Consider the following 21,060-nt stretch of genomic DNA (forward strand, 5'->3'; position numbering starts at 1 on the left):
ACTTAAGTATATAAACACTACAATAAGAACTACGGGAAAGAAACACCTAATCAGATCTGCAAAGAAACACAAGGTATGGATGACATCAGACATACTAGAACTAATGGATGAAAGACGTAAAATGAAGAATAATGCACAAAAATACAGAGAGGTTGATAAGAACATAAAGCAAAGAATAAAGGCCAAAGAATTATGGATTGAAGAACAGTGTGTAGAAATAGCATACTATGAAAGAAAATATGACACATTAAATGTACATAAAAAAGCATAAAAAAGTAAAAGAAATTGCAGAAACTCAAAGAAGACATCAAATAAGTTTGCTTAAGAACAAAGACGGAAAGATTATTATAGATTTAACAGAAAAAATTAAGAGATAGAGTGAATACATAAGAAAGTTGTTTGAAGACAACAGAAATAACATTGTTCAGGTAAATGGTGAAACGGGACCTGAAATCCTAAAATGTGAAGTAGAAGCGGCACTTAGAAATTCCAAAACGAAAGGCAAATGGACCTGATGAGGTTCCTACTGAATTGCTAAAGCTCTTGAATGATGAGTCTATAGGTATAATATTGCACTTATTTAACACAATATACAAAACTGGTATTATACCTCAAGAGTGGCTGTTGTCTACATTCGTTACACTGCCAAAGAAATCCAATGCCAAGGAATGTTCAGAACATCGAACAATATCTTTAATTAGCAATCTGCTACTTAAGATATTTCTAAAAGTCATCCACAACCGAGTTTATCAAAAGTTGGATTCAGATATTAGTGATACACAGATGGGTTTCAGAAAGGGATTAGGTACTCAAGCAGCTCTCTTCGGTTTGAATGTTCTTACACAAAGATGCCTAGACGTTAATCAAGAAGTACATACATGTTTTATCGATTTTGAATAAGCTTTTGACAAAGTACGCCATGATAAGCTAAGAGACATTCTTCAAAGAAAGGACATAGATAATAAGATCTGGGAATAATTCTTAATCTTTATTGGAATCAGAAAGCTATCATCAAAATAGAAAATGAGATATGACAAGCAATAAAAATACGTAGAAGAGTAGGACAGGGATACATTTTGTCATCGCTCTATTTAATGTTTATAGTGAAAGCATCTGTCAGAAAACCCTTTTGCAAGCAAAAGAAGGAATCGTAATCAATGGAGAGGTTGTAAATAATATTCGATACGCAGACAACACTGTACTAGTCGCAAGAACAGTAGAAGAATTAAACGATTACTTACAAATATAAATTGCAACAATTATGGTAGCATCAGTATCAATATAAAAAAATCCAAGTATATGATCTTCAGTAAGAACATGACACAACCAGCACATATTAGTATAAACGGCATTCAAATTAAAAAAGTATCAAGCTACAAATACTTGGGTACTTCAATAAACGAAACTGCAGACCAAAACAATGAAATAAAAAGACGTATCGAAATTGCCAGGGCCACTTTCATAAAGATGAGGAAATTCTTCTGCAACAGAGATATAAGCATCCCTCTCCGATTAAGAATGCTAAGAGGCTATAAGCTGTAGAACAATATAAAAAATATTGAAAGTTTCGAGATGTGGTGCTACCGTCGAATGCTGAAGATAAGTTGGGTTGAAAGAGTTACAAACTTTGAAGTAATGCGAAGGATAGGAAAAGACCCAAAAATTTTGTCAACGATCAAACGAAGAAAACTCGAATATTTGGGTCACCTGATGAGAGGACATAGATACGCATTACTTCAAAATATAATGCAAGGAAAAATAGAAGGAAAACGGAATCCAGGCCGTAGAAGAATGTCATGGTTGCGTAATTTGAGAGAGTGGTTTGGCTGTACCACTAATGAACTCTTTAGGTCAGCTGTAAACAAGTTCAGGATAGCCTTGATGATTTCCAATCTCCGACAGGAGTAACACAAGAAGAAGAAAAATACTCCAAAAAGATTTATTTAAATTAAAATATTAAACGACTTATTTTTTAAGATGTTTTTACCCTCTCTGAATAACTGGTTTAAAATAAATTTTAAAACGAATCTTTTTGTACTTTACAAGAAGAATTAATAATAATTATCATATATTTGTATTAATAATGTACATTAATTAATAAAATTTAAGCATTTCTTGCAAAATAATAGTAAATTAAACTTTTTTAACGGAAAATTTAATTAATTGATTTTTCCGGGATTTTCCGATTTTTTCTGTAGGTTAAAATAGTACTATTCTTACTATTTTCTCGACATAGAAACTGCTTATTTCTGCATGGCATAGAAACCGAGATATTGCGCTCCAATTTTAAGCTCCACACTAAAAAAACAAAGCTCAGGCAGTCGGTATCTTACGAGTATCATTACTTTAATTGGTTATACCTTTTTACTTCTCGGTATCTGTCATTTATAAAATGGAACACAAAATTTATATCTTAGTTTATAATCTGGTAAATTTTCAGCTTTTGATATTAATAAACAATGAAAAATAATTTTAAGAAAAAAATTGCCTTCTTCGTTCCTCTTTACTACAACTACTACTTCTACAACTTTTATTGGAACCATTTTTCTCTAAAATGTATAATAAACGTTTTATATGCCAAGACTTGTTTTTTCACTTTTTATGATTATTAAAAAAAAACAAAGTAAAATCAGCTGAATGTCTTCAAGAATTTGCCATCAGTTATCACTGATCTGTTTTTAGAAGCTTCACAGATTTTTTTAGCTGTTTTTTTTTCTTTAATGAGTTAAAATAACAATATTAAGCCAAGAACAGACAAATATAACAATACAAACTTATATAACAAAAACGTCTAGCACTAGCCATACTTAGGTCATGTCATTAAATCAAAAAACCAAATCAGAATGTTGAAATAACAAAATCACAATTATTATGGGCCGCTTTTAGTAAATTGGCACACATTCTGAATAACAGCTTTATTTCAAATAGAATTCAAGAGTAAAGTGTAGAACACTTGTATACTACTGGTGTGTACGTATAGATAAGATTTATTATAAAAATTATCCAAAAGGATTAATATTTTTTTCAAAACGTTAAATTACGTCAACATATTAATTTTTAAAAATGTGGTGACACGAAGTTAATGTTATACATGTATTATAGATCCTCTCCCAAAAAAATGAGATTAGAGTGTTAGTGTTAGAGTGGCTGATCGTCAATCTCAAAAATTCCCGATACAACATGGAGTACATTAGGGGAGACCATATCAACGAAACTGTTCACTACACTTTTGGAATATATATGTAAACGAGCAAATCTGACCGATAAGTGCATAAGTATTTTTTTTTTTTTTCCTAAGTTAATGGCACTGGCAAAGCCAAAAGGCCAGTCAAGTTTTCTCACAGTTTTATCATCCATTTCCATTGTTTACATTATATACATATTAATATTTTATACATGTTTAATTGGGATACCATATTTTTAGTGTGTTAGTAAATGCCTAAATATTTTGGTTACTTATTTTCATTTTTAATGTTTTTTTTTTGATATCAGTTGTAACGTTGTAACTATTCTTTTATTTTTATTTTTAATTTCTTTTTATTAGTATTTTTTTATTGTTTAATATTATTCATTTATCGGTTTGATTTTTTTTTTGTTTTTTTTATATTGTTTTTTTTTTGTTTTTGTATATATTGTTTTTTTTTTGTTTTATTATTTTTTTTAATATTTTTTTGTTTTTTTTTTGTTTGTTTTTTTTTTTCGTTTTAGGCTTACAAATTTATTCATATGTCGCAATACTGCTTACAAAGTAATATTAGTAGATTTTACATACTGATATATGATGTTGTAGATACTATTATCCTCTAATGTCAATAGAGTGCATAAGTATAAACAAAGAAAAGCTTAGTAACCTAAGATTAGCAGATGATATTGTGTTAATAGCTAATAAGACAGACGAGGTCACGGAACTTCTAAATCAGCTCTATATTTTTTCTTTAGAAAAGCTATTAAAAATTAATATATCTAAAACCCAGATTATGTGAAATCTTGTAGTCAGTGAAAGTAAATGCGTAGAAACAAGATCCATAAAACAGGTAATTACCTATAAACAGCTAAGTCACGATTATACTAGCATAGCAAAACAAATTAGACCGTTAAGCTTCTTTGTAGTATAAGACTGACTTAGTAGCATATTGAAAATTAAACCATGTTTTTAAATCGTCCGACTTACCAATATGTCTTAAAAGAAAAACCTTTAATCAAGCCAGTGTGGATTCACTAAGCGGAAACGTTGATCATGACAAGGAGAACAGTGCAAGAGATCCATGTGGCTCAAAGGGTCATCGAGTTAGAATCTATGGAGAAGCTATGAGCATATTAACGTGTGTATTAAAAACGGCGTCAGTAGGTGTGGCTAATCATCATACCAATATGGCGGTAGGATCAGGGCCTGACTCAATAATATTAAAACTACTATACAAATATGACTAGTTATTCAGAAGATTTAATCATAATCTAAAAAAGTGCAATACATTTTTAATAAACTATGATTTATTTATACCGCGGTAAACACTAAAAACACGACATATTATACGTACCTAAAGATAAATTAATACAGTCAAATAACAAGTTATATCTGAAAGAGATAATAATATAAATAATATTTTAAAGGGTAAAATGAATATACGGTATGAAATAAAAGAAATACGTTCGTTTTACAACTTATATAATTTGATAACTACAAATTAACTGACACTTAAAAATTTAATTCAATTAACAAAGTTAGAAAAGTTATTATTAAAAAAAAAACAAAATTGAATATCTGCCGAATATCACAATGGACATACTATGTAGAAATAAAAATAATTATGTTGCAGTAGTTAATAAAAATTTTTAAGATATTTAGGATGAAGATATTTGAGTATTCTCAAGAATAGCATCATCTACCTTACTTATAAGTTTTTTTATGAATACTATTAATTTATTTTCTGAAGTACGGGCCATTAGTTCATTTACATATTTGTATACTAACCTGTGGAACGTTATTCCTAAAGATTTTTTATTAACATTGCTTCTGCTACTGCAACTACGTTGAGAACAAGAAACCATTATTATGCACTATCACAATATAATATTACAGTTTTTATAAAAGTATTATAAAACTAAAAATATTCGAAAAACAACAAACGTAAACAATCATACACGATCTGTCAAAACGATCATAACAATATGGCCGAAGTGAGGTCGTTTTTAGTCACGTGATGCCCTCTCCATAGATTCTAACTCGATGGTCAAACTAAACTAAATGTCATTTGTAGTACCGATACAAATCTTTTGATGTCGCTTTACTCTGTCTATAGTCTATACTCTGCAGTTTAGGTTTAGAACCAAACTAAAAATTATAATTGTCAATCGCCAATTGTCACTAATTGATTAGCGTCTTTATAATCAGATTTCAGATGGTTATTATTCGTCTAAATTGTTTGATTTGATGGTTATTATTGCAAAGAAATCAAACTAAACTTGGTTTAATATCTCTGGGTTATTGTTAGCATTAACCTCAAATTAGTTTGTAAATTTCAAATCACCTATCTCAGTGGTCTGTGTTTTAAATGTTCCTGGCATTCAAATAGTATTTTGCAGATTAATAATAATTAGTTAAATATGGTTTTTCACAATAAATGTTGTATCCTACAATATACCAATTCGTCAACAATTAGATATGCCTTTCCAAATCCTGATAAAGACATTATATATTTAGGAAGTGGCTTAGTGTTATAAAAAATCCTAATTTAGATATGATAAATTCCACAATTCCACTACAGTTTTTAAAACAAAACGAATATGCCACAGGCACTTTGAAGATAAGTTTGTTTCTACAAGTCATAGCTTGTACTAAATTGGAATTCCCAAGAACAAATAATAATAATAATAATAATAATAAATGTCTTTATTAACAACAGATTAAATTTTCTTTACAATGAAATATAATATCAGTAGGGCGAGATTCAGTTTGTGCACCACTGTGCAACAGCGGCACACAACTGCTCTTCCACCTAACCCCCCGAAAATAGGATAGATAGACTATCTAAATAACGAAATTGTATTTACAATAAAACATAAAAATATTAAGTACATATTAAATTTATAAATTATAAACTATTTATTTTTTTAAATTCTTAAATTTTTAAATTACTGTTCAGCTAACAACTGCTCATAAATTAATCTCTTGAACTTGACTCTAGACAGATTTTTAATATTGTAGGACAAACTGTTAATATTGCAAGCAATTGAATATGAAAATGAACGTTTAAAAAAGGATGTTGTATGTTTAGGTAAAGTGAGGGTATTCTTGTGTCTAAGATTAAGATTATGAACGTCCGTCCTATAAGTTATTCGATTGTACAGGTATGGTGGAACTCTCTCTTGAATGATTTTATGGTAAAAAGATAAAGCATGGAGTTTCCGACGATTTTTCATATTTAGCCACTTGACTACAGTGAAAACATGACTTATACTTTGAAATTTCCTGATGCCAAAAATCAAACGCAAACAAGAATTTTGCAATTTCTGTATTCTCCATGAATCAAATTCAGTGAGACACGCATTGTAAAGCACGTCACAATAATTTAATTTTGATAATACCAGAGCATTACATAATAATGACTTTGTGGCCCTACTTAATAAATTGCGGCTTTGATACAGTAATTTTAAAACGGCGTAAGCTCGTTATAAACAAATACTTACATGATGTATAAACCTTAATTCTTCGTCGAACCAAACCCCAAGGCTTTTACTCTTTTTGCTAAAAATTAAATTGTCATTTCCTAAGATAATTCGATTGGCATAATTCTGTAAAAATATTTTTCTATGGAGATTCCTCCCAAAAATGATACCCTGAGTTTTTGATGTATTCAATTTTAAACAATGATTTTGAGAAAAAATCTGCAGCTGAAGAAGGTAATGATTTATTGCATTTACCGCTTGATCACACTCATTTGGATAAAATGACATATAGAGTTGGGTATCGTCTGCATAATAATGTTGTGAACAGGACAAAAACACAGAGGGAAAATTAGATGTGTATATAGAGAATAAAATTGGACCTAATATAGATCCTTGAGGCACACCAGTATTTAGATCTAGAAATGAAGAAATATTTTGATTAAGTTTTACTGCTTGACATCTATTAGAAAGATAGGATTTCATTAGATCAACTGCTTTCGCTTCTAGACCAATATATTCTAAAATAGAAAATAACAAATTATGGTTAATTGTATCAAAAGCTTTTGAGTAGTCTAGAAGAATTAGAATTGATATTTTGTTTTGGTCATAGGCTCTAAAAATATCATCTGTAATATTTAATAAAGCAGAAAGACAGCTATAGCTGGACCTTAAACCGGACTGCATCATAGGGATTATGTTGTTATTTTTTAAATGCTTTTGTAACTGAATATCAATCACCTTTTCCAAAATTTTAGATAATGTAGGCAGTACACTTACTGGTCTTAATTCATTCATGCTTTCTGTATTTTTAGTCTTCGGTAGCGGAATAACATGTGCCCGTTTCCATTTAGTGAGAAAAATTGAATTTGTTAAGCAAAAGTTAATGATATGTGTGATATACGGTAGAAGAAAGGGAATACACAGTTGAAGCGTTAATATGTTAATACCATCATCGCCAATAGCTTTACTTTTAATATTATTAATAATATGTAAAATATTAATTTCAGATACTGTTTTAAAGGTAAGAGAAGAACTGAGGGAATACTTAAAGTTATTTTCATAGAATATTTGTGTATCAATGTCTACTTTCATGTTTGGTATGACTTCAATAAAGTGTTTATTTATCTCATTTGCATTCCACACGTTTTTAATTTCAAAGTTATTTTTGGTTTTGCAATTATTTACCAAATATTTTAAATTATTCCACATATCTTTAGAAGATTGATCATGTATGTTTTTAAAATATGATTTTTTCTCCCTTATAGTCATGGCTGTTACTAAGTTACGCAATACTTTGTAGTCATTCCATCGATTTATATTTTTAGTTAACTTGTAAGCAGTAAGTGTTTTATCCCTATCTAACATTAATTGCCTGATGGTATTAGTTAACCATATTTCTTTGAGATTCTAAAAGTCTGATATTGAACATGTATGTCAAGTAAAGTAATGATATTATTAGAAAGAAAATCGACTTTACTGTCTATATCTGGCAATTCATATATTATTCTCCATGGTATAGATTCCAGATCTGATTTAAATTGACTGTAATTTAAATTTTTGAAATTCCGAGTAGTAATAAATTTATTTGTATTAGATTTGACATCACAACCAAATTTTAAAACAACCAATTCATGATCGCTTATTTCTGGGATATGTTTTACTTCAATAGACAAGATTTTATCCTCAGTAGATGTGATTACATAATCAAGCAGAGTCGATGTGAACTGGGTGATTCTAGTTGCTTGATTTACCATCTGCTTTAGTCCAAGACCATGTAATACATCTGTAATGTACTGTGTGGAATAATTATTGGTATTTAACAGATCAACATTAAAATCGCCTAAACAGAGTAAATGATCTACACTTGGCAGTACTGATGATAAAGTTGTTTCCAAAACTCCAAAAAAAGTTTAATAAAATGCTCCATAAGGAATATATAAAACACCAAAAGCTAATGTTTCATAACGAAGAGAGAGCTTTAACCACATCTGTTCAATTTCATTTGATGACTCAATCAGCACATAATTTTTATTACATTTTATGTAAATACCTACACCTCCACCTGTGTCATTTTTATTCCTGTCGACTCGCTCAAAGTTATAGCCAGGTATATTAATGTTCTTACTGGATATTGATTCCTTTAACCATGTTTCACTTATACCCAAAATATCTAAATCATTTTTCAAAATAAGTTCTTTTACATCAATAAAATGCGCAACTAGCGATCTAGAGTTTATACGAGCACACTTTAAACTACTCATGTTAAGCTTAGATTAGATCCTTACTAAATTGGTACAAACGATTATGTAAACAATTAAAGCAAAATTTGTAGATGATTATTATTTGCATAAACAGTAATTCACATGGTGATGTATTAACAGTGTAAAAAAAAAATAAATATATATTACTCTTTAATTCAAAACACGGTATAAACTAAGGATTTTTTACTAAATAACTCAAGATGTACAGTTAAATTTTAATTGAAGCGTAAAGAAAATAATCTAACAGTAAATAAATTTAATTCGCCTAAGTTCAGATAATTAAAGCAATAATTAAAAAAGAAACAAAAATAAAATGTTCAAAGAAAAATGAAAATAAAGTAAGTATCTATATGCCAAAATATATCCCCGAGATATACCAATATAACTAATAATAATATTAACTCTAATTGCAAACCAACATATATGAAAATAAATTTAAATTATAATAAAGCAAGGTCGTTTTCAGATAATATAAGCTTCTTTGACCCATTTTGCGATACATATATTTTACCTTGGTGTGTCCAGCAGTTTTTGGTACCCACAGATGTCCTCACTTTTTTTAATAATTCCTGACAATCAGGAGAAAGCATTTCACTTATCACGACACTGCAACCTTTAAGATTTTTCTTCTGATTAAACACTTTTGTTTTCAACCATCTGTTTACAAACACAACGGCTACCGGTCTTGGCCTCTTATCATAATTTCGTTTTTTACCTAGTCGATAGCAATCAACTAAATTGGTTGACAAGATAGGTATATTAAGTTTATTGTTGATTATATTTGTAATAACATCAGGTAGGTCTTCTTTCTCTTTCTCATCGACACCATTGATAATAAGGCATTTAAGCCGTTTGTCTTGTTTTAGATATTCAATGCTATTTTGGTTTTGAATTACAAGTTTTTGCACTTTATTTAATTCTTCTTTGACGGAATTAATTAATTCTAACATATGTTTCTCAAAATTATTTATAAAATCTAATTGGGTACCTGAGATATTACTGGTTACTTGAGATCTTAGATCCTTCATACCTTGTTGTAAAGCTTCTTCAAGTTTCTCAACACGTGCTACAACATTTTTATTGTTTGTTTCAGGAGTATTTCTTGTTGATGGCATTTTCTTTAAACTTGTAATAACTATACGTAACACTACACTAATTAGTACTGAAAAACTATTAAAATGAATGCAATTTACCGTAAATAACTTAGGTTTTCTCGGAGCTAGACTTAAACACACACTCTTACTCGTTCAGCGCCATCTATCCTTCTCTAAATAGCTGATTGATTTTAGATTCCTCTTCTAATCTACATCCCAGAAGTATTTCATTGTTATGTGCGAAAGCAAATGTAACAGAAAGTAAGTAACCCTGATATGTAATTAATAAAAATTATTTTATTGGTGTGTGAAGTGAATCATGGTATAAATTATTATATCAACTTTTTGTTTTAGTTGAAAGTTCTTTAACAAGTAGAGATGCAACATCTACACACATGTTTCAATCATTTAAGATACTTTATGAAACTTTTTAGTTGCAGAACACAATTATGCATAGTTACCAAACTAAGAGATTTTCATTGTACAAACTGATGAGAGTAAAAATTTAAAAGGTAGTTGTAGTTAAAATTTTATATTTTCTATTATCATCAGTAGATTTGTAAACATTCTCTAATATGATTAATTATAAAATTAACAGTTTGCTTAACTTTTGGATAGTGATACTAGAGTTTTTTATAAGTTTAGTTGCCTCCGTGTCATAGATCAGCTGGGGCTAAAAACTAGAAATAGGAGCTTGCCTGTGTTCATAATCTCCTATTGCTAAAATCTAACAAAGATATATGAAGGTACTAAAACATTTTAGTACTTACAATAAATGCTCTCACGCAGTAATGCCACTACACGAAGGTTAATATATTGAATAGATTTTGCCTTGTAAGTATTGAATAAAGAAATTGACATCGCATTTACTTTTAGGCGTTTCCCTTAAGCATATCACACCGCTAAAAATATTGCAGCAGTGTAAGATATCAAGAAGTACAATTACCCCTAAAAAGAAAATATTATATGAAGCATTAAAACAACTACACCATAAATATTCTTTGGAAAGAAATAGTAAAAAGTCTTTTCAACGCAGACTGTTTGAAGCTAAAGAGTCTATTAAAGAAAATAAATTTGTTGTTCTTCAGAACATTAATAGAATGGCAGCTACGCTAATTCAAATTCAGTACAGAGAGAGCTGTAAAGCAAAAAAGCTAAGACAATTTACTCTTAATGAGAAATGTTAACTTAACTTTGTCTTTATAAAAACAAAGTGCTCGTTCATACAGTATTCTTTCCAATCTATTTATCTTACCCACTAAGTCATCATTAAACAAACTTCTGGCTCAAACTATTGAGGGCCCAGGAATAAATAAGGTAATATTTGAGTCACTAATATCAAAAATTGAAGGAATTGATAAGCATTTAGCTATAATATTTGATGAAATGGCGATTATGCCAAGTCTTCGTTACAATGAGCATAGTAGGTGTATAGATGATTTGAAGACCTGGGAGATAACAGAGATTCATATATAGCAGATCATGTTCTAGTTTTTATAGTAAGAGGTCTAAGAAAATAGTGGAAATCATCTATTGCATACCAATTTTATAGCAGAGGTGGTGCAACAACCCCTCAAATTAAAAACGTGTTGGTGGAAGTCATTTCTAATTTCTTAGAAGCCTCAGCCTGCTATGCAATGAGATCTGTTTCGAAGGAAATCAATTTAGCATCTTCCAAAATAACACATTTTTCTTTGTTCAAGTCTGATCTTTGATATGGTCCCCTTTTTTGGGGTTCTAGAACAGCTGCCCCAATCTGATGTTGTTTTTAAATTTTAAAAAAGAGCAATAGGTATAGTATCTTTTTGGCCGCAGTAGAATCACATATTTAAGAAGCTACTCAAAAATCACGGGATTTTAACTCTTCCCTCTTAATATATTTTAGAAAGTGTTGGTTTAATTCGTAAACACCTACATGTTTTTCCAGCAAGACCTAATCATGACTACTCCACCAGAAATTCAACCTTTGATTTGTATTTACTAAATCCGTCCACTAAGTTAGTAAAGAAATCTATATTATATTCAGCAAAAAAATTGTACAACCATCTCCCTTTGCAACTTAAATCTTCAACTTCTTTCCTTAAGTTCCGTAAAAGGACAAAAACCTATCTATTTGAAAGACCATGTTATTCAGTAGAAGAGTTTCTGAATGAATAGCTTTATGTACAAGTAACTAAAGTATTTGTATAAATATATATTTCAGTATCAAATGCAGCAACTTAAACCGTGCAATTTGCAATTTATTTAAATTTTGTAATATATTTTGTACAATTACAATTTTTAGTGGTAATAAAGCATATTTCTATTGTATTATTAATTTATATACCTACAAAGTTGTTTTACATGTATTAAATAAATAAATAAACTATATTGTGTCTTATTTTTTCGTAAATGGTATTGTGTATATTTGAATTCAAAAATAATTTGCACATTTTAAAATTTCAAATGCAATTTTTTTTCAAATTATACCAAATTATATTTAAATATTTTAAGCTTTATTTAAATTTTCCCACCAAAATTAAATTTTGAAATTCTCTCGTCATTTCTCGCTTGAATTAGTTCCGTTACAAATCTCTTGGAGCGCTGAATTTCATATCTAACCAAAGTATTGTCGTGAAGCATTTAGAGGTAGGTGATTTATGTACCTGATCCCTTCAAAACAAAAGTAGTGAGAGTGAAAGTTGGAAACAACATAATTTTAAATTCATGCATTCCAAAACTGTGTCCATTTAAAATCATTGTTAAAAAGTGTTTTTTGGGAACTTTAGAACAAAATCTTACGAGGTTAACTTAATTAGTTAAATAAAACAAATTAAAAGCGCTATTTCTAAATAGCGAGAATTTTAAAAATAATACGCTCAAAATATCCTTCATAATATCCCTTTCAGTCATAATTAACGCTTAAGTCATAACACGCTGTACGCGCATGACACATAAAGAAGAAAAAGATCCCTTTCAAATGAGTTGTTTATGACTAAATGTCATTTTAAATAATATTTTTATTAATTTAATGTAATTCAGAATCTTTAAAATCCATTTCCTTAAAGAAGCGTTTTTGGAATAAAAAATGTATGTCAAATCTCCAGATTATGCCATTTTCTAAGACGAAAAGATATAAAAATTATATAGAAAAAGGTCAGTGAATAAAAAAGTAAATAAATAAAAAAAATTATGCTGCAATTTATTTAAATTCATAAGGAAGTTGAAAATATTCTGTTAATTACTATTCGGGATATATGTGTCGGCTTACAAATTACAAAAGTCCGAAGCTATAAAACGAAAACACCTCTCTAGGCGCGTTTAACAGCATCGTACCTTTTGAAAATTGATAAACACTCATCTAATTTACTGTCATTTATTAATTTTAACGCATTTATATAAACAGGTAATATATTATGCAGAGAGCTAAGTGTATCAACAATGGTGAAAGAGCTCGCCGTAAAAAGTAAATTAACAGGATAGGATTGCTCTAAAAAGTTTCATTTTATATTGAAATTCTATATCTGTTACTTTAAATATCACGCATTATTATGCATTATTAGACGGAAAATATGAAATGTAGAATTTAGAAAATATTTACATATTTAGGCCTATAAAAATAATAATTATCATCCAGCCTCAAAAGTCCACTGCTGAACATAGGCTTCTTCCTCCACTCTCATTCAGTTTTTAGTTTGTCTTCTTAAATCGTCAGTTCATGGTGTAGGTGGTCAACCGACGCTTCTCTTGTCTTTCCTTGGTCTTCATTCCAATATCCTCTTTTTCCATCGCTCATCCGTTATTATAGTCTATGTGTCTATTTTGTATTGCAGAGTGATTCCTAACATGGATCTCTCCATTTTTCTCTGTGACTCTCAGTTTGGTAGCCGAGGCTTTTGTTAAGGTACGTGTTTCTGATCCGTATATCAACACTTTGAGGATGCATTGATCAAATACTTTTCTCTTTAAGCATGTGGGCAGCTCACTGATACTGATGTTTTGGTTGGGTACCAAATTTGTCATTATTTTTGTTTTCGAGATTTTCATATTATTTAAACCTACATTTTCTGTAGCCACAATGAGTTCCTATACCATCTCTCTTGCCATTTCTAGAGCCTTAGCTATTATGACTATATCATCGACGAAACGTAAGTATCGCTTATTAAAAAAATAATCCTTAATACCGTAATACCGTATTGAAAAGTTTAGGTGACATTAGGTCTCCTTGTCTAACCACTCGCTCTATTTTTATGCGATTAAAGGCTTTTTGAAAATCGATAAATATTAGCACTAGAGGTTTATTCTATTCCACTACTTTTTATATTAGGGTTTGCGTATACAACTTTTTTGTTAAAGTAATAGATCTCCTACAATTTTAAGTGCTTCTGACACTGTTCCATCTTCACCTGGGGTTCGACTATTTTTTATTTTCTTCAGGGCTTCTTTGATTTCTGATTTTGTTATATCTGGCATTAATCCTTGGTTTAGTAGCCCAGTTTTTACTGTATATGGAGGTTGCGTATTGCCATATTTTTCTCTTGATCTATATAGTGTAGAAGTCTTCCACTGTGGTGAATATTTCATCTCTGTTCGTAGTTTTTTGTCCAGCTCTGTTTCTTAGTTTGTTAATTTCTATTTTTTCGTTTTGCACGCTCCTTCTCAAAACTTTAATGTGCTTATTTTGCTCTATTGCTTGTTTAGTGTTTTCTAGTCTATGGTCTCTTATGTCTTTTTTTATTGCCTTTGTGATGGTCCTATATATTTTATTTATCGTTTTCTTGTTTATACTGGGTTTATAAGCCTTTGTTCTAGGGGATTTCGTAAGTTGACTCAGTTTTTCATCCTTTTTGTTTGTTGGACAATATTTAGTTTTAGCCTGCATTGTGTTGACTATTTGTTTGTTTAATATATTGATGACTGCTCTTGTGTCTTTGAATGAATTATCAATATATTTTTCGAATTCTTGAATATTAGTTGGTTTTGTCGATTTCTTCGGTTATTTCTTATATATCATTTTGAGTCATTCTTTTTCGGACGAAATCGTTATTTTTGATTTTAATAACCTATGATTACTGCTCGTACTAAACTAGTTAGGTAAACACATTTACGTCTTTAAATATAGTTTTTTGTTTGTTTCTTTGTGTTTTCATCAGGGCTTTCCCATGTTCAACTTCTGTGTTTTTTCTTTTTAAAAAAAGTTGTTTATTTGATAGAGATTGTTGTCGAAAAGGAAAGTTAAAACAATTGTTTGCCTCTATCATTTCTGCGTTCGCTTCCAAAATTTCCCAATATTACTTCAGAGGGTTCTTCCTTAGTGCCTGCCTATTTTAGCGTTGAAATCGCCACCTATTGTTAAGAAGTGGCCAGGATTTCTCTTGATTGCACAGGATATTTGATCGTAGAATATTTGGACTTTTTTGTCCGAATGTCCTGTAGTAGGCGCGTACACTTAATTGAGCTTGAGGGTATATCTTGCTTTTATTTCGAGGTTTAAGTAGACTACTCTTGTTGAGATTTTGTTAATTGACAAAATTCTATTGGAAATTTTTTCGTGAATAAAGAAACCGACGCCTCCATCTGTCGATTCTTCTTCTCCTTTGTATTACCATAAATGGCCTGATGGGAGTGTGATAAGACTCTCTTCCTTTTTTCTAACTTCACTAATACCCACAATATCCCAATTTACTTTTGAGAGTTCTTCCTTAATTTCTTCGAATATTTCCTCGGTAGAGAATGACCGAGCATTATAATAATACGTAGCGATGTATGTATGTAGTGAGGTATAACTGTTTTAAGCACTTTGAATAAGGTTTAGGCAGTTAAACACCGTGTTGGTCTTGCATATTGATGGGTATTCATATTTATTCCCACAAGTAGCTGGGGACCGTTGATCGATTTCTGTAAAGCCCCGCGTATAGAAATAAGGCTGATATTCAATGGGATTTTGCACAGTGTCCCAAGAGTATCGTAAGCGGCCGTGTGATGTGCGATTATTCAGTTTTTAGCACGATAACTTCCACCTTAACGATTTTTGCATTTGTTTTTCTTCATATTCTTGTTGGGTAGGATGTGAAGGGAAAAAAGGTGTAGATACAAATTTTATGGGCAGGGACATGGTTCCCCGGAAAGAAAGGTATTTAGGGGCAAAACCACGAGCTCGCGAGGGCAGGTTTGCTATTCCTGAAATAGATATGTCCCCTACCGGGATCGCAAAGGAGTATCTACCCGCTATCTTAAAACGTATAAGGCTATTAAAATTAGCTTAGTCACACCAGAAAATATGGGAGATTATTTTTTGCACTATTGGCTTCATAATTTTTTAAATTTTCACTCCGGTTTGGGTGATACAAATCTGGTGATAACGTATTTATTTCTGTTGCTTTTTTTTCTACTAAAAAGTTTTAAACTCTTAACAAAAATTAGTAAGTTTTATATAGGAATTTTAAAAATTTTTCCTGATTCAAGTTGTGTTGCTGGTGTATATCTGCCTCATCTTACTAAGTATTTCACATTCACAAAGGACATGTTTTTTTTGTATTTTCTGCACTCACACTATCTATTTGTAGAGGTATTTCCCCTACAAATAATCCTCCTATCAATTTTATTTTTGAATTTGTTCATAAAAGTTTGCCTAACAGATCTTAAAAAATATCGTCCGATCAGTGTTCAGTGTTTACAAAGATACTAATAAAATGATTAACTACCAAATTAGATTCCTATTAATCTAAAAAGCAAGCAGGTTTAAGATCCTGCAGGCAAGCAGGTTATGGTACAAAAGTTCACCAACGTTATGAAAACACTTCAGGAAAACACGTTCAACGTACAAAAAATAGTAGAATATAACAAACCATTGATCTTAATATTTGCATAGCGATTTACTTGGTGAACCAAACCGAATTATTTGGTGCCTTAATTAACATCAATTAAAAATATACAAGCTGTTGCACGACGAGCTTACACTATCTTCTTCTTCTTCAGGTTCCTTCTCCTATCGGAGGTTGGAAATCATCATCGCTATTTTAATTTTATTGGTCGCGCTTCTGAATAATTCTAATGAGCTGTAACCGAACCACTCTCTCAAATTTCTTAGCCAGGATATTTTGCGTCGTCCTGGGTTTCTCTTCCCTTGCATCTTCCCTTGCATAATTAATCTAAGTAATACGTACTTCTTGCCCCTCATTATATGACCCAGATATTGAATCTTTCTAATTTTAAGAGTTTTTATGACTTCACATTTTTTCTTCATTCTTTGTAACACCTCTATATTAGTTACTTTTTCAGTCCACGATATTCTGTGGATTCTCCTGTAGCACCACATCTCAAAGGAGTTTAATTTTTTGATTTCAGACTGTTTTATTGTCCACGCTTCCATGCCGTATAGTAAAGTAGAAAAAAAGTAACAACGTAGCATTCTTGTGCGGATCTCTAGATTAAGGTTACGGTTGCAAAGTAAGTTCTTCAATTTTATGAACGTGTTTCTTGCCATTTCTATTCTAGATCTGATTTCTTTTGTTTGATCTCCATCTTCGGTTAGCCACGTTCCTAAATATTTATATGTTGTTACTCTTTCGATCGTTGTATTATTGATGACCAGGTTATCTACATTTTGTGGTTTTTTTGAGAATATCATTGATTTCGTTTTCTTGAGATTCATTTGCAGTCCGTACCTTTCACATGCATTGTATACATGTTGTATTATGTACTGTAGATGTTCCATGTCACTTGCAAATATGACCGTATCGTCCGCATATCTAATATTGTTAATGCTATTTCCGTTGACCAAAATATCTTCCACAATATCCAATAAAGCTTCTTGAAATATCACTTCACTGTAGACGTTGAATAAGAGTGGTGAAAGTATGCACCCTTGTCGAACTCCTCTAAGTATACTTACTTCCTCTGTCAGTTCTTCTTCGACCCTTATTCTTTCTTTCTGATTTTGATACAGATTCGATATAATTTGTAGATTTCTACTATCTATGTTTTTGGTCTTAAGAATACTTTTTTCAGCTTTTCATATTGAACTCTGTCAAAAGCTTTTTAAAGTCTATGGAGTAAGCATATATGTCCTGATTCATATCCAGACATCGTTGTGTCAGAACATTGACTCCGAATAATGCTTCTCTAGTTCCTAGACCCTTTCTAAAACCCATCTGTGAATCACTTATTTCTTGTTCTTATTTCATGTGGATTCTGTTATGTATGATTTTAAAGAAGGTTTTCAATGTGTGGCTCATTAATGCAATTTTCCGATAGTCATTGCAAACTTTAGCATTTGTGATTTTTGCAATCGTTACAAAAGTTGAGAGAAGCCATTCTTTGGGTATGTGTCCCGTCTTGTATATGGAGTTAAAAAGGTCTACCAAGACATCAATATTATCTTCATCAATTATCTTCAATAGTTCAATTGGTATATTATCCGGTCCTGGAGCTTTTCTATCTTTTGTGTGTTTTATGGTATAAATAACTTCCTCTTTCATTATTTCTGGTCCCGTGATTTCTCCGTCAACTTCTAATTTTTCTACTTTTTGGTCATAAAATAGGTGTTCAATGTATTCTTTTCATCTACGTAATTTGTCTTGCGTTTCAGTTATAGTGGTACCATCTGCATTTGTTAATATCCCGATTGGTTTGTTACGATTTCCCGAAATCATTTCTTTAACCTTCTTATGGGTGTTGAAAGTGTCATACCTTGCCTCACATTCCTCAATTTCTTTACATTTAATGGACATCCATGTTTCCTTAGCTTGTTTTATTTTCTGTTTTATTTGTTTATTAATTTCTTGATATTTAATTTTATTTTTGTTTTTATGTATTCTTCTTTCGTCCATCTTTTCGAGAATTTCTTGTGTCATCCATTCTTGTTTGACAGCTTTTGTAAATGTTAATGTTTTCCGTCCCACAGTCTCTATTGTGTTCTTTATATTCTTCCATTTTGTTTCAATATCTGTAGTGTTCTTATTTTGTTGTTTTATTTCTTGGATACTCTGATTTATTTTATTTCGAGTTTCTTGGTATGTATTTGGTTCTCTTAGTTTATCAATATATATTTGTGGTCTAGATCCTTTCATTAATGGTTTTCTCAATCTTACATTCATATTTGCTACTACTGGGTTGTGGTCCGAGTTTACATCTGCTCCAGGGTAAGTCTTTACTACTATAATAGAGTTCTTGTACCTGTTCCTTATCAAGATGTAATCTATCTGATTTCTTATTATTCTACCATTATTGTCTCCAGGAGCTTTCCACGTGTAGAGCCGGCGATTTGGTAATTTAAACATTGTATTCATAACTACCAGTTCTTCTGTTTTACACTATCTATATATTGGAAACTATTTACAAGATACTTATGAAAATTACAACGTATGACGAACTTACTTTGACAGATATGCCGTTTCCGCTTGTACCGAAAGTGAATACAACTTTGTTATTTTAGACAAAATTTGTATAAGGTACTCTCGTTCAAAACTTTATATTTTTGATCAATTCGTCTTTTTTAAACAATTTTGAAACAGAGACAAAGTTTTTAAAGTCAATAACCCATCCATTTAATCCATAATGTCTTAAGAATCTCTCCACACAAAGAGTAAGTAAGTAACTTTCTTTTAGGAACTTATATCTAAATCAAATTTTTAAATACATGGTATTCATAAACGATACTCCATTTCTTTAAACTTCAAACTAGAGTAAGTCAATAATTTGAAATAAAACACCCTGTATTTTATAATTTTAATGATAAAACAAATAAATTCTCTTCACAATAGTTTTAGAGTTCTCTACACCTAAAGGTAATACTTTTGAAGATAATTTTGGTTTAATTTTAATTATCCAGTCGTCAGAGAATTGACCCCTAAAAATGATAAGAACAAGCTGAATTTTGCAGATAGTATTAATTTTGGGACCTCAAAAAAATGCAAAAAAGTTTACCACTTTTACCACTGGGCTTCCCCCTAAAACCTCCCTCGCGGAGGGGTAAAAACACAAAAAAATTTATTTACCAAGAACCTGTACACCGTAGAAAAAAATGAATGTTTCAAATAAAAAATGTAGCTAAGATAATTTTTAACAAATTTTTTTGTGTAGAATGAACCGTTCTCCTAGAAACAACGCTTAAAGCGACCGTCGATGTTGCATGTCAGTTACGCGCGTGAAATCAATGTTCAATAAAATTTGTCAAAAATTAACGTGCCGCGATTTTTGCCATTTTTTACGATTCTCGTGAGATCAATAAAATTGATCACTTTTATTGACCAGTTGTAGAAAGATCAATCTTTAAAACTTTTAGTATAAAATTTCAATTTTGACAAATATGAGGCAATTGAAATATGAATAAAAAACGCAGAATTTAATGTTTTACATTAAAAGCGATCGCACGTCACGAAAAATGTCTCCAAGAAGACGGTTTTGGGTGTAGTTTATTACAGAAGTTTTGTTTTTTTTAACGTACTAGTGTAATTGAAAAAAAAATTTTAATGTTTTAGATCGTTTGTTGTGTGAAAGTTTAAATCCAGCGTTTTTTAAGCATATTTCAAATGCCTCACATTTGTTACCAAAACTCAAAACTAAACTTTCAAGCTATAGGTTTTAAAGGTTAGGCTCTAGTAATCGAAATTTCATAGTGACCAGTCAATGAAAGTGATAGATTGTATTGATCTCGTGAGAATAATAAAAAATGATAAAAATCGCGCAACGTTTATTTATTTAACACCTGTATAAAATCTGAGATTATTTGCGTACAAAATACAAAAACTGCGTAAGAAAGCTGAACTCTCTACCTTTAAAACGCATCTTGATTTTTGTCGAAAGGTCACTTGAATCAAAAGATATCGAATTTTTACCGTCGAGCTGATACAAATTTTGTTGAACATTGATTTCGCGCGCGTAACTAACATGCAAAATCGACGATAGCTTCATTCGGTTCATTTATCACAAAAAATACTAATAAACTTTTTGTTTAAAATTATCTCAGCTACATTTTTTATTTGAAACATTTTTTTCTACGGTGTACAGATTCTTGGTAAATTGAGTTTTTTGAGTTTTTACCCCCCTTCGAGGGGGGT

This window comes from Diabrotica undecimpunctata, chromosome 6 (assembly GCF_040954645.1).
Source record: "Diabrotica undecimpunctata isolate CICGRU chromosome 6, icDiaUnde3, whole genome shotgun sequence".
Classification (NCBI taxonomy): domain Eukaryota; kingdom Metazoa; phylum Arthropoda; class Insecta; order Coleoptera; family Chrysomelidae; genus Diabrotica; species Diabrotica undecimpunctata.